Source organism: Manihot esculenta, chromosome 13 (assembly GCF_001659605.2).
Source record: "Manihot esculenta cultivar AM560-2 chromosome 13, M.esculenta_v8, whole genome shotgun sequence".
Lineage (NCBI taxonomy): Eukaryota > Viridiplantae > Streptophyta > Magnoliopsida > Malpighiales > Euphorbiaceae > Manihot > Manihot esculenta.
The window spans coordinates 2,559,433-2,575,017 of record NC_035173.2 but is presented as its reverse complement, the minus strand read 5'-3'; positions in this window follow the sequence as shown (position 1 = coordinate 2,575,017).

Sequence of the window (15,585 nt, the reverse complement as noted above, 5' to 3'; positions counted from 1 at the left end):
AGAAAAGCTCTTCCAAAGCTCCAAGTTTCAAACCTTGGTTCTTTTGCTCAAAACCTTCATAAGTCACCAAAACTCTTAAAACTCTTGAAAGATTTGATGAAAATCATGGAAAATATGAAAGTCAACGTGGAGAGGCTGAAACTCACCTCTGGCTGCAAGTGGAGGAGAAATACCCTCCTTCCACCGACCCTTGGCCCTTTTATAGGTGGCTGGCCAGACCACCTTCGGCAGCCGAACGTGAAGCCGCAACCATGCAATGTTCGGCGGCTGAAAGTGACCTTCGGCGGCCGAACCTTTACATTTCTCCCTTGTTGCTTTTCTTTCAAAACTCAATGCTTTTCACACTTCAAAACATGAAAACAATTGAAAATACCTTGGAAAACATATGCATTACCCTTCTCGAGGGTTCCGACACCCAAGATTCCACCGGACTACAGGAATTCCGATGCCGGACTCGAGCCGGGTATTACATTCTCCCCCCCTTAAGAACATTCGTCCCCGAATGTCCCTAACACAACATAAACACATAGAAAAGGGGAAAAACTAACCTTAAAACAGATATGGGTATTGCTGGAGCATGGACTCCCGAGTCTCCCAAGTGCACTCTTCTAGGTTGTGGTGGTTCCACAGAACTTTCACCATTGGTATCTCCTTGTTTCTCAGCTTTCTGATCTGGGTGTCAAGGATCCGCACTGGCTGCTCTACATAGGTGAGATCCCTTAAGATTTCCACCTCAGGTTCACTCAGAACCTTCTCTGGATCTGACACAAATTTTCTCAACATAGAAACATGGAATACCGGGTGAATTCTTTCCATAGAAGCCGGTAAATCTAGCTTATACGATACAGGCCCGATCTTCTGCAAGATCTCAAAGGGACCAATGTACCGTGGGGCTAGCTTACCCTTCCTTCCAAAGCGAACCACTCCCTTCATCGGAGACACCTTAAGCAATACCATATCCCCCTCCTGGAACTCTATCTGCTTCCTACGGATGTCTGCATAGCTTTTCTGTCTGCTTACAGCTGTTCTGATCCTCTCTCTGATGATAGGCACTAACTTGCTGGTTATCTCAACTAACTCTGGTCCTGCAAGCGTTTTCTCTCCTACCTCTTCCCAGCAAACAGGTGTTCGGCACTTCCTCCCATACAAAGCTTCATAAGGAGCCATCCCTATGCTAGCATGATGGCTGTTGTTGTAGGCAAACTCCACCAGAGGTAGATGCTGCCTCCAAGAACCGCCAAAGTCTAACACACACATTCTCAGCATATCTTCAATGGTCTAGATGGTCCTCTCTGACTGACCGTCTGTCTGTGGATGGAAAGCAGTGCTGAAATCCAACCTTGTGCCCATTTCGTTCTGTAGACTCCGCCAAAACCTGGAGGTGAACTGAGGTCCTCGATCTGATACTATCGACACTGGAACTCCATGCAACCTTACTATCTCATCGACATACACCTGCGCCAACTTGTCTACAGAGTAGTTACTCCTGACTGGAATGAAATGAGCAGATTTAGTGAGTCTATCCACAATCACCCATATGGAGTCTAGTCTGTTAGATGTCGCCGGTAACCCCACTACAAAATCCATAGCTATGTTCTCCCATTTCCATTCTGGAATCGGCAGTGGGTTAAGCATTCCAGCCGGCTTCTGGTGCTCTAGCTTCACCCTTTGACATGTCTCGCAGGCTGACACAAACTGTGCCACTTCTCTCTTCATTGCTGGCCACCAATACACCCTTCTCAGATCTTGATACATCTTGGTGGCTCCCGGGTGAATACTATACCGCGTATTATGAGCTTCCCTCATAATGTCGGCCTTCAAACTGCTATCATCTGGTACACATAACCTCTTACCGTGCCGAAGAATCCCCTCTCCGTCAAATCTAAACTCTGCACTGTTGCCCGACTGAACAGTCCTGGCAATCTTTACTAACTCGGGGTCTTCGTGCTGTTTCCGAGCCACTTGCTCTAGAAACACTGGTGTCACTCTCATCTGTGCGATCAACGCCCCTGTACCAGATAACTGCAACTGTAACCCTTCTTCCACGAGCTTGTAGAAATCCTTCACCGCTGCCAAGTGACTTTCGGCTTAAGGCATCAGCTACAACATTAGCCTTGCCCGGATGATACTGGATCGTACAATCATAATCACTGAGCAATTCTACCCACCGTCTCTGCCTCAGGTTTAACTCTCTCTGACTTAAGATGTGCTGCAGGCTCTTATGATCCGTATAGATCTCACATTTTACCCCATAGAGGTAATGCCTCCACATCTTAAGTGCAAAGATAACAGCTGCCATCTCAAGATCGTGTGTCGGGTAATTGCACTCGTGCTTCTTTAGTTGTCTAGAAGCATAAGCTATTACTCTGTCCCTCTGCATCAACACACAACCTAATCCCACTCGGGATGCATCACAGAACACTGTGAAATCTTCATCACTGATCGGCAGCGCTAACACTGGTGCTGAAGTTAACCGTCTCTTCAACTCTGCAAAACTCTCATCACATTCCTCTGACCACACAAATTTCTGATTCTTTCTGGTCAGTCTGGTCATAGGAGCAGCTATCTTCGAGAAGTCCTGAACGAACCTCCGATAGTAGCCTGCCAAACCCAGAAAACTCTTGATCTCTGTCACTGTAGTGGGTGTAGGCCAGTTGGCTACTGCCTCTACCTTTTTGGGATCTACTGATATACCGTCCTCTGATACAACATGTCCCAAAAAGGAAATGCTCCTTAGCCAGAACTCGCACTTGGAGAACTTGGCATACAAGCCATGCTCTCTCAAGGTTTGCAGCACTATCCGCAGATGCTGGGCATGGTCCTCTGCATTCCTGGAGTACACCAAGATATCATCAATAAAGACGATCACAAAATGATCCAAGTACTCCCTGAAAACCCTGTTCATGAGATCCATGAATGCTGCAGGGGCATTAGTCAACCCGAACGGCATCACAAGGAACTCATAATGCCCATATCTGGTTCTGAAAGCAGTCTTGGATACATCTCCTTCCCTGATCTTCAACTGATGGTATCCAGATCTCAGATCTATTTTTGAAAAACAACCTGCTCCTGCCAGCTGGTCGAATAGATCATCGATCCTGGGTAATGGATACTTATTTTTGATAGTGACTTTGTTCAACTGTCTGTAGTCGACACAAAGTCTCAGAGGTCCATCCTTCTTTCTGACAAATAATACTGGAGCACCCCAGGGTGAGGTACTCGGGCGGATGAAACCCTTAGCTACCAAATCCTGTAACTGCTCTTTCAACTCTCGCAACTCTACTGGTGCCATCCTGTAGGGAGGAATAGAGATCGGTCTGGCATTGGGCATCAACTCAATCTCGAACTCTATTTCCCTATCCGGTGGTAGTCCTGGAAGCTCTTCAGGAAACAAATCTGGGAAGTCTCTAACACCTGGTACTGAGGATGGTTCCCTACCCTGACTATCTAGCTCTCTCACATAAGCTAGGAACCCCTGACACCCCTTCCTTAACATCCTACGAGCCTGGAGGGCTGATATCAAACCCCTAGGTGTCCCTCTCCTGTCTCCTCTGAAGACACACTCTGACCCATCCTGGTCTCTGACACTGACTACCTTGTCTCTACAGTTCAGGGTAGCATCATACGTAGATAACCAGTCCATCCCTAGAATGACATCGAAATCTGTCAACTCTAGAACCACCAGGTCAGCTGGAAGGTATCTACCCTCTATGCACACTGGACTGAACTGACAGACTGACTCTGCCAAAGATGGATCACATTTGGGTCCACTGACCCATAGAGGACACTCTAACTCAGACACTATCAGACCCAACCTCTCTGCAGCTCTAGAAGAAATGAAAGAGTGAGAAGCACCGGGGTCCATTAAAGCATACACCTCGGAACACCCAATGATGAGATTACCTGACACCACCGTGTTCGACGTGTCTGCCTCCTGCTGAGTCAGGGTGAAAATCCGTGCTGGGGCTGACGGACCTGCACCTCGGGAACCCATCCCTGATGAAGAGGCTGCCCCTCTTCCTCTTCCTCTACCACTGCTTGGTGGTATGGCTGAAGCTACGGGCTGGACTACACTGCCCGTACTCATCTGCTGGGATGGTGCAACCAAAGTCGCCTGAGGACATTCTCGTGCATAATGTCCCTCCTGCCCACATCTATAGCAGGCTGTGGATCCCAACTGACAAGCTCCTCTATGCTGTTTGCCACACCTCTTACACACTGGAAAATCTGCGCCAGAACTGGAGCCACTACTCATTCCCAGACCCGACTTAAGCCTGTTCCAGAACTTGCCTCTCTTTCCTCTGAATTTCTCCCATCTCTTCTTACTTGCACTTACTGTACTCTGTGAGGAGGAACCTGGTTTAACACCAGAAGACTGTGCCTTGACTACACCTTGACTTATGGCACTAGCCTCCATCTTTCTAGCAGCATCCACAATAGAGTGGAAACTTTCCTTCTCCGCATGAAGAATCAAAGAGAAATACCTGGGATGAAGCCTTGTGGCATATCTCTTTGCCTTCTTCTGATCTGTATCATATGCCTGACCGACATATGGCAACAATTCCAGGAACTTATCTGTATATGCATCAACGCTCATCTCCTCCGTCTGTCGCAACTGCTCAAACTCCACAACCTTTAGTTCCCTGGAACTGTCAGGAAAAGCCCATCCAGCAAATTCGTTGGCGAACTCTTCCCATGTCATACTCTCAAGTCTCGGGTCCACATAGTTCTTGAACCATTCTCTCGCTTTCTTACACTTTAACGTGAACCCTGCCATCTCAATGGCTCTACCATCATCTGCTCCCAACTCACTTGTTATCATTCTAACTGCACTGAGATACTCAAAGGGATCATCTCCTGTATTGAATTTAGGAGCATCCAACTTTAAGTACTCGGTCATCTTCACCTTACTTCCCCCTGAAGAACTGGGTTGCTGTGCTTCCACAACAGGGGCTACTGGTTCAGGAGGTGGTGGTGGAGGAACTGGTTCCCTCACTTCAGGCTGTACTGGACTTGGATGAACAGGTGGGGGTGGATACATGTGATATGGTGGATAAAAGGAAGGATAGGGCATATATGGCATGTAGGGTGGATATGGAGCAAAGCTGGAGTACTCCGACGTGCCTCCCATCGGATACTCTGGGCCCTGTGGAAAGGGTGGATAGCCAAACCCCGAGGCCTGCATGCCTCCCTGGGATTCCCCCATACCTTCTTCTGACCTTCCTACACCCACGCTTACATCTCTACTCTGACCCTCTTCCATCACACCTCTTCCTTCTACTGACCTTCCCCCTCTGTTTACTCCTCTCCTGCTCTCGTCAGAAGACCTTCTAGGGTCTCGTGACGTTCCTTCCCTGCTTGACCTGTGAGATCTTGCCCTTGGCAAGGCAGGTGGACGAGCAGCTGTACCCTCACTTACAGGTGGGACTCCAGTCAATCTCGCGGATCGACGAGTTCCTCGCATCTTCACTCTCTGGAAACAACAAATCACATAACACATCAGCAACACAGCAAAAACATGCACATGCATAACTCAGGGCATGGCACATCAGCATATAGACAGGACTAACATCCTATCCGAGTGGACATGTTTTTCCTATGGTGCTTGACCTACTAAACCTCTCTATGAGCCCAACTCTCTCTCTATAGGTCCGACCATGTGAACCTAGGGCTCTGATACCAATCTGTAACAGCCCGGAAACCGAACTGCCACCGGCACTAGGATCCAGATCGACTTAAGGTCGCCGGGACCCGTAGTAAGCCTGCTATCCTGTGTATACCTGTAAAATCCCATACATGATCATACATTTGCTATAAAACACAGAAAACTTTTCTTCATTCCAAGGCTTAACCTGTGCATGCAATCTTTCTATTCTCTACTAATCCCTACTAGAGCTCCTCATGGCCCTAGGCGGATCAATGTTAAGCCTGGTTTTGCTCATACAACAAGAAAGAAACATACATAAACTGATCATGTGACTCCACAATGGGATTACAAGTCTTATACATCAAGCACCATGCTATACACTATACATATACACTATCTCTATACATTTACATTTCCATGTCCACACTAGCTATTACAATACTCTGTACTCTTCCTGTACCCTGCTGAATGCTCTCTGACCTTTGAACCTGCACAACTAAAGTTAGGGGAGAGGGATGAGCTACGATAGCCCAGTGAGTAGAATAGTAAAATAACAGGTGATAAAACATGCTCTCATGGAATGCAACATATAAGCACATCACCTCGGCCGGACGGATCAAAAATCCCTCTATCTCATCTGGGGTACCTACGTACCATGTGCCTGGTCCCCGTAGGGCTGTTCCAGGTTTTTGTGTTGTGCCTGGTCCCCGTAGGGCTGTTCCAGGTCTTCCTCTGAGGGCTAATGAATCCTCACGAAGTCCGTGCCGTCTCACATAAGCAATGTACAAGGAGCAATGCCAAGTACAAGGATAAATGCAATGCATCATCTTTGTGTACACTAATGCACTCACCCTATAGCATAGTCATGATGCATGAAGCATGAGAAAATATCCGTTATCATATTAAAACATTAAGTTAAATTCCACTCACCTCTGGTTATCTTTGCACTGACACTGCAGGTTCTGACACTGGACTCACTGCTGATTTCCCTGATTCCTCTGGTCCGTATCTACACAGGTGGACTTAAATGAGGGACCAAACTCACTCAAGAACATCTCTAAGAAACTCCCCAAAAACCCCTCTAAACAAACCTCAAACCTCACATAAACCATGCAAAAGAAAGCTGGACAGGGCACTTTCGGCGGCAGGTTCGGCGGCCGAAACCCCACTCCAGAGACGAAACTCATGCATGTTCGGCGGCACCTTCGGCGGCCGAAGGTCTCGTCCAGAGACGAAACTCACACACTTTCGGCGGCCGAACTTCCTCTTTCGGCGGCCGAAAGGCTCTTTCTAAACCGAAAGCCTAGCTTTCGGGGGCAACCTTTGGCAGCCGAAACTGCCTCCACAAGGGGTTCGGCGGCCGAACCTTCCTTCGGCGGCCGAACCTGGTTTTGCCCGAAGGACAGAACCCTCCTCTGTTTCATGCAAACTTTGCCCAAAAAACCTACAAACATGCATATCAACTACTCCCAACTAGCATATACACATAGATATGCACCAAGGGGTCTAAAACTACCCTAAAACCCCAAACAAACATAGCACATAACACTTAAACATGCTGGAACACCACAAATCACCAAAACCTCACCTAAACCTCAACATGCATACTACCCATACAAACTTCATAAAACCTTTCAAAATCATCAAAGAAGCTCAGGATCTTCACTTACCTCTTAAAGAACTTGAGGATGAAGGATCCTAACGTGGAGATATGAAGAAAAGCTCTTCCAAAGCTCCAAGTTTCAAACCTTGGTTCTTTTGCTCAAAACCTTCATAAGTCACCAAAACTCTTAAAACTCTTGAAAGATTTGATGAAAATCATGGAAAATATGAAAGTCAACGTGGAGAGGCTGAAACTCACCTCTGGCTGCAAGTGGAGGAGAAATACCCTCCTTCCACCGACCCTTGGCCCTTTTATAGGTGGCTGGCCAGACCACCTTCGGCAGCCGAACGTGAAGCCGCAACCATGCAATGTTCGGCGGCCGAAAGTGACCTTCGGCGGCCGAACCTTTACATTTCTCCCTTGTTGCTTTTCTTTCAAAACTCAATGCTTTTCACACTTCAAAACATGAAAACAATTGAAAATACCTTGGAAAACATATGCATTACCCTTCTCGAGGGTTCCGACACCCAAGATTCCACCGGACTACAGGAATTCCGATGCCGGACTCGAGTCGGGTATTACAAGGACCCCATTCTACGGCCTGGCACGATTGTTGGACTAGAAGACCAGGAGCCCAGAGGAGGCCCTGGGATAATGGTAAGTAATGTATGTATGACAGGAAGACCAGGACCCCATGCTACGGCCTGGCACAATGTTAGCTTGGACTAGTTGGTGACAAGTTCACCCAACCCTTATGTGAATTGTTTGTGTTATGATGCATTTCATAGAGCATAGTATTAATGTGTTTTAATAGCTCCGCTCACTGGGCTTTTAGCTCACCCCTCTCCCTTTACCCCCAGGCTTGCAGGTACAGTATAGAGCAGGAGTCCGGATAGAGTAAAGAAGTTCTGTTTATGTAATAGCTAGCAATGGACATGATCAAATTGTAATGTAAAGTCTTAATCAGTATAGTCATGTAATGAGATGATATATATATGGATGTTAGAGGTGTGCTTGACCGTAGATTGTTGTTATCCCTTGTTAATTACATGATCTTAGAGATTTTTATGATGTTTATGTAAACCAACTCAACAGATGCTATGTCACCCCTTTTGGGGGCACTGATGAGATTCCACAGAGGGATCAATGTTATGTTAATGTTTATGCACAGGTTGAGTTTGGTTGATGTTCATGGAAAGAAAAGTTTTAATTTTTATGAATGTTGTTGATCATGTATGGGATTATACAGGTTTACAGGTTTTATGTCAGGCTTGCTACGGGTCCCGGTGGCCTTAAGCCGATCTGGATCCTAGCGCCGGTAGCGGTCTGATTTTCGGGTCGTTACAATCTCTCTTGAGTAAAACAAATCCTAACCATGGTAAGCAAAGGGAAACAAGGAAAGAAGGTAAGTAATCTTCATGCATATATTCTTCACTGCAATGATTCAAAATAGGTGTCTAGAGTAAGAGCTTAAGTGGAAATAAGGATCTAGAGCAAAGAAAGCTTATTTGACTATGTTTATTTGCTTGAGGACAAGCAAAAGGCTAGGTATTGGGGTATTTGATAGAGCATATTTTAGTCTATATTATCATGATCTTATTGATGTTTATTTACACCTTTTCTACCTAATTTTGTGGTTTTAATCATGTTTTGCAGATATTAGGTGTAAAGAGACAATATGGAGAAAATGCTTTTAAAACTGCTAAAAAGTGCCAAATATGGAAAGTGCCAAAAAAGGGAAGTTTTCAAATATGGAAAGTGCTAAATAAGGAAAGTTTTCTGATAAGGAAAGTGCCATAAAAGGAAAGCACAATCAACAGATTCTTTGAAATTCAAATTGCAGATTCTTTGAAATTCAAATTGCAGATTCTTCTTTCCTTATTCAAAGATGTGTACACACTGCAGCAGTCATATCTTCCTATTTAGGCAGCAAGATCTCATGAAGACGCACTTGCCTCTTCTTCATTCAACATTCAAAATTCAAACGAAGGCTCCACCTAAAAAGGAAAGACTAGACAGATTTCTTTCCCTTCTGCATTCAATGACTGCGCTCTACTTCCTCTTCTGCAATCCGCGCGCATCCTTCCTCTTCTGAAGCCTGATCCGCGCGCATTTGTAACGCGATTCCTTCCTTTTCAGCACTTTGGGCAGCCTCTTCACTAATTAGGAAGCAAGTATGACCTAAGGCAGCACTTTCAACTATAAAAAGACACATAAGGAGCCTCCACACAACCTTTAAGCCCCCCTTGGGAGGCACCTACGAAATTCACATCTCTTCTTCTACCTTTCTTCTTTTCTTTTATTTTTTATTTTTATTTCAGCCATTGGTGGCTGAAACCTTTATTCTAGTTGAAGATTAGGTGATGCTTTAGTTGTTTTATGGATTGGGAGACTTGATCAAACATTGTTTATCTTTTGTTATTCAATATTCATACAATCTCATGCTTAATTCCATTGTTGCTTTGTTGTTTTGATCAATATGACTAATTGATTCTTGATTGCAAGGTAATAATATGTTAGTTTGGGTGATTTAAGTCCGTAATTGCTTGGATTATTCAAACATAAGAACACTTGGTGTAAAAACCAAGGAAATTGTATGATCTAGCAACATCTCATGCGTTTGAGTAGTTAGGATTGGATCTCTCTCTTTCTTCATGCAATTAACAATTATTTGATGCCTAAGGCCCAAGGACGTTCCTTGGCAATTTGTTAATTAGTAATTAATTAGAGGATGTTTTCTAATTGATTTAATCATAAGGAGAGACATGGTGGTGAGAAGCGTCTTCCATCTCCATAACTACTCTATTGAATCAATCAAAAGAAACTAAGTGTCAATGATCAATCCCAACAACTGAAGTGGATCCAATTCTTCAACTAGAGCTTTCTTATTATTTATTTCTCTTTTATTTTATTATTCGCTTATTTTAATTGCTTTCAGTAGTTTATTAATCAAATCAATCTCAAACCCCCCATTTTACTTTTACTGCAATTTATTTTTATTCCGCTTTCTGTTTATCTCATTTTCAATTTTATCTCGTTTCAGTTTATTTTGCTTTCCGTTTATTTCTCTTTCAGTTTTATCTCATTATATCTCGTTTTAGTTTATTTTGCTTTCCGTTTATTTTTCTTTCAGTTTTATCTCGTTTCAGTTTTATCTCGTTTCAGTTTATCTCGTTTTCAGTTTTTTTCTTTTTCAGTTTATTTTTATTTCAGTTTATTTTATTGGTCTTGGTAAGGAAAATAGGTAAGTTCTCAATTCCCTGTGGATTCGATCCTTTCACCACTATCTGCAGTTGTAAATTGTTGATAACCAGAAAGGTTATTTTTGACCGGTTTCGACAACCGCGAGTCAAAAATTGGCGCCGTTGCTAGGGAGTTGATTTGACTTATTTGTTTTTCTTTCAGGACCAAAAAAAAAAAAGAAGCATCACCGAATCTGCCTCTGAAGAAATCACCATCGCAGATTTGAATCATGGATGAGGTAAGTACATCTGTTCTCTATTCTCAACTCACATTTGTTATGAAAGACTTTGCCATAGGAATAGTTCGACAGATTCAAGCATCCCAGCCACCAAGGCCATATGGGATTTGTTCATATGTAGGATGCCCAACTAATCAATGTCCTACACGTTATGAGTATGACCAACCAATGAATGCATATGGAGGATTCTATGAATAGTCAAGACATGATCCCTATCATGACACATACAATCCATATTGGGGAGACCATCCGAATTATGGCTATGCAAGGGACCAACAAGTACATGCATTTGAAGGATTCTATGGACAGCCAAGACATGATCCCTATCTTGACAATTACAATCCATGTTGGGGAGACCATCCGAATTATGGCTATGCAAGGGCTAACTACTACCAAAACTATCAAGCCCAAGCAACACCTCAAAGTTCCAATCTTGATAAGATAATGAAGACTTTGTAAAATATCCAACAGCAAGAGGATCAATTGAACAAAACATTGAATGCAATCAAATTAAGAAGAGAGGAAGAACTTCAAGATGTATGGGATGACGATGAAAGTTCACAAGTGCAAGAACAAAGTGCTGAAGAAAAACAACCAGAAAATTGTTTGCCTAAACAAACTGATCAAACAGGACTTGCTGAAAGTTTAGATATCATTGATTGTATGAGCCAAGAAAATGTTTATGTAGATTAAGATGATATGCTAAACAATAATTTTTGCAGGGAAGAGAACCAGAAAGAGCCAGAATTGAAAGAAACTGACTGTTGCATCCAACAGGTGGACTGCGAACACGCACAGACAGAGAGCACACCAATCGCATCCTTTCAGCTTCCAATGTAGTCAAGCTCCTCCAGTCCTTCCTTTCAGTCAGATCTTGTGCAGAAGGAGCAAACTGAAACCAATTCAGCCATAGATCCAATGCAAACAGCCCATGCTCACAAGGAACAAATGGTATTCCAAGCACCTAAACCAAAGGACCATGCGGATCAATGCCTTTCCAAACCTTCGGATAAGGTAGAGTTTATTTTGCCTGAACTTAATGCCAAATTGCAGCCACCTATGGAGAAATATCAATTGAAGTTGGAAGTGCTAAAAAATGCAAACATAAGGGCTAGAGGCACACCTCATCTGAAAGAAGAGAAGCTAATCATGTTACTTCATGAGTACATGGAGAAAATAGGATGGGCTATGACAAAATCAAAAGGAGTGCTACACTTTTTACTCAATGCAGTTGGGACCCTTTTCCCTTCTCCAATTACTTGAGCCTTGATCAAGTGGATCGCACCATGCACACCACACCCAGGGGAGTACTCAGTTTCTTTTGCATTTTAATATTTCCTATACATTGAGGACAATGCATGATTTAGGTGTGGAGGTGCATATTTCTGAATTTTTAATTTTTTCTTTGATTTTCAGTTTGAATTTTTATTTTCATTTTCAGTGTGATTTTTTTTCAATTTTTCGTTTTGTTTTCAATAACACACACAACCACAGTCTTCTTCCTTTTTGTGTTCTGATTTGCTTCACTCAAACTGATAGACTATGTTGATGAGCTTTTCTTTCCATGACCCCATTAATGTGATGACTCTTTAAACTTATGTTGAATCAATTGCAGTGAGTTATATTCATGTTTGAGAATTGCCTTTTGAATTGAATCTTTGAGTTTGCCATGGTGAAAAATATATTGATGACACTCATTAGAGAGAATAAATTGAAAATTGTGTGAATGAACTTAACAGGACTTGATTTAGCAATTGGTGTTGATTTGCCCAAATCATTGAGAGAAAGAAATTCACAAGGGCTTAGACTTCAAAAGCACAAATTGAAAGTGCAAAAAGCTGAATAAAGTACTTCAAGATAAGGGCAAGTCACTCTGAAAGCTAAAAAAAGTTTTATCTGAACAAATAATATGTGCATGTATGATCTCTCTTGAGTAAAACAAATCCTTGCCATGGTAAGCAAAGGGAAATAAGGAAAGAAGGTAAGTAATCTTCATGCATATATTCTTCACTGCAATGATTCAAAATAGGTGTCTAGAGTAAGAGGTTAAGTGGAAATAAGGATCTAGAGCAAAGAAAGCTTATTTGACTATGTTTATTTGCTTGAGGACAAGCAAAAGGCTAGGTGTGGGGGTATTTGATAGAGCATATTTTAGTCCATATTATCATGATCTTATTGATGTTTATTTACACCTTTTCTAACTAATTTTGTGGTTTTAATCATGTTTTGCAGATATTAAGTGTAAAGAGACAATCTGGAGAAAATGCTCTTAAAACTGCCAAAAAGTGCCAAATATGGAAAGTGCCAAAAAAGGGAAGTTTTCAAATATGGAAAGTGCTAAATAAGGAAAGTTTTCTAATAAGGAAAGTGCCAGAAAAGGAAAGCGCAATCAACAGATTCTTTGAAATTCAAATTGCAGATTCTTCTTTCCTTATTCAAAGATGTGCACACACTGCAGCAGTCATATCTTCCTATTTAGGCAGCAAGATCTCATGAAGACACACTTGCCTCTTCTTCATTCAGCATTCAAAATTCAAACGAAGGCTCCACCTAAAAAGGAAAGACTGGACAGATTTCTTTCTCTTCTGCATTCAATGACTGCGCTCCACTTCCTCTTCTGCAATCCGTGCGCATCCTTCCTTTTCTGAAGCCTGATCCGCGTGCCTCCTTCCTTCTGGAGAATTTGCAACGCGATTCCTTCCTTTTCAGCACTTTGGGCAGCCTCTTCACTAATTAGGAAGCAAGTATGACCTAAGGCAACACCTTTCAACTATAAAAAGACACATAAGGAGCCTCCACACAACCTTTAAGCCCCCCTTGGGAGGCACCTACGAAATTCACATCTCTTCTTCTACCTTTCTTCTTTTCTTTTATTTTTGATTTTTGTTTCAGCCATGAGTGGCTGAAACCTTTATTCTAATTGAAGATTAGGTGATGCTTTAGTTGTTTTATGGATTGGGAGACTTGATCAAACATTGTTTATCTTTTGTTATTCAATATTCATACAATCTCATGCGTAATTCCATTATTGCTTTGTTGTTTTGATCAATATGACTAATTGATTCTTGATTGCAAGGTAATAATATGTTAGTTTGGGTGATTTAAGTCCGTAATTGCTTGGATTATTCGAACATAAGAACACTTGGTGTAAAAACCAAGGAAATTGTATGATCTAGCAACATCTCATGCATTTGAGTAGTTAGGATTGGATCTCTCTCTTTCTTCATGCAATTAACAATTGTTTGATGCCTAAGGCCCAAGGACGTTCCTTGGCAATTTATTAATTAGTAATTAATTAGAGGACGTTCCCTAATTGATTTAATCATAAGGAGAGACATGGTGGTGAGAAGCGTCTTCCATCTCCATAACTAATCTATTGAATCAATCAAAAGAAACTACGTGTCAATGATCAATCCCAACAACTGAAGTGGATCCAATTCTTCAACTAGAGCTTTCTTATTATTTATTTCTCTTTTATTTTATTATTCGCTTATTTTAATTGCTTTCAATAGTTTATTAATCAAATCAATCTCAAACCCCCCATTTTACTTTTACTGCAATTTATTTTTATTCCGCTTTCTGTTTATCTCGTTTTCAATTTTATCTCGTTTCAGTTTATTTTTCTTTCCGTTTATTTCTCTTTCAGTTTTATCTCATTATATCTCGTTTTAGTTTATTTTGCTTTCCGTTTATTTTTCTTTCAGTTTTATCTCGTTTCAGTTTTATCTCGTTTCAGTTTATCTCGTTTTCAGTTTTCTTCTTTTTCAGTTTATTTTTGTTTCAGTTTATTTTATTGGTCTTGATAAGGAAAATAGGTAAGTTCTCAATTCCCTGTGGATTCGATCTTTTCACCACTATCTGCAGTTGTAAATTGTTGATAACCAGAAAGGTTATTTTTGACCGGCTTCGACAACCACGAGTCAGGAACTTGAGAAATGAGGGGCTAACCCTCTTCCTCTGCTTCTACCACTACCCTGCAACAAGGATGGAGCTACGGGCTGAGCCGTTCTACCTGAAGCTGCTTGCTGGGATTGAGCCATCCAGGGCGCAGTGGGACACTCACAAACCATGTGCCCTTCCTATCCGCACCTGAAACATGCAGTCGTCCCCGGGAGATAGACTCCCTTGTGCGGCCTTCCGCACCTCAAGCATCTTGAACTACCTGAGCCAGAGCTCGCACCACCACCTAATCCCAGACTAGCCTTCACCCTCTTCCAAAACTTGCTCTTCTTCCCCCTCAGAGTTCTGCCCCACTTCTTACTTCTCGTGGCAGCTGTACTCAGAGTGGAGGGATCAATCCCTCCTGAACCCGAGATTCTGGAATCCTGAGTCTGAGCATCTTCTTGAGACTCTCCCATGCCTTCCCCAAACAGGTTAACCTTCAGACTGACATCTCTTCTTTGAACATCCATCTCTACTTCTCTTGCATCTGTAGACATTCTCCTTAGATCCATTCCTCCTCTGACTTCATCAAGAGACCTCCTAGGGTCCCTTGATGTTCCCCATCTGCTGACTCCCCACGACTGCGCTCTTGGAAGAGCAGGGGGAAAGGTGTCCATATCTTCCCTCTCAGACGGAACTCCAGTCGATTCCACAGATCGACGAGTGCCTCGCATCCTAGCTCCTCTGAAGAACGACACACAAGCATACAAACAATCATTAGCATCATACGGTTCAGGTGGAAACACATGAACCTGCATCATACATAGTATATCATTAATGCGCATGCATAAAATCATGGCATTTCACATCATCATTCATAGAAGACAGGACTCTACATCCTATCCTAGTGGACATGATTGATCCTATTGTGCTTGCCCTTCTATGACATCTATGAGCCCGACACACTCTAGG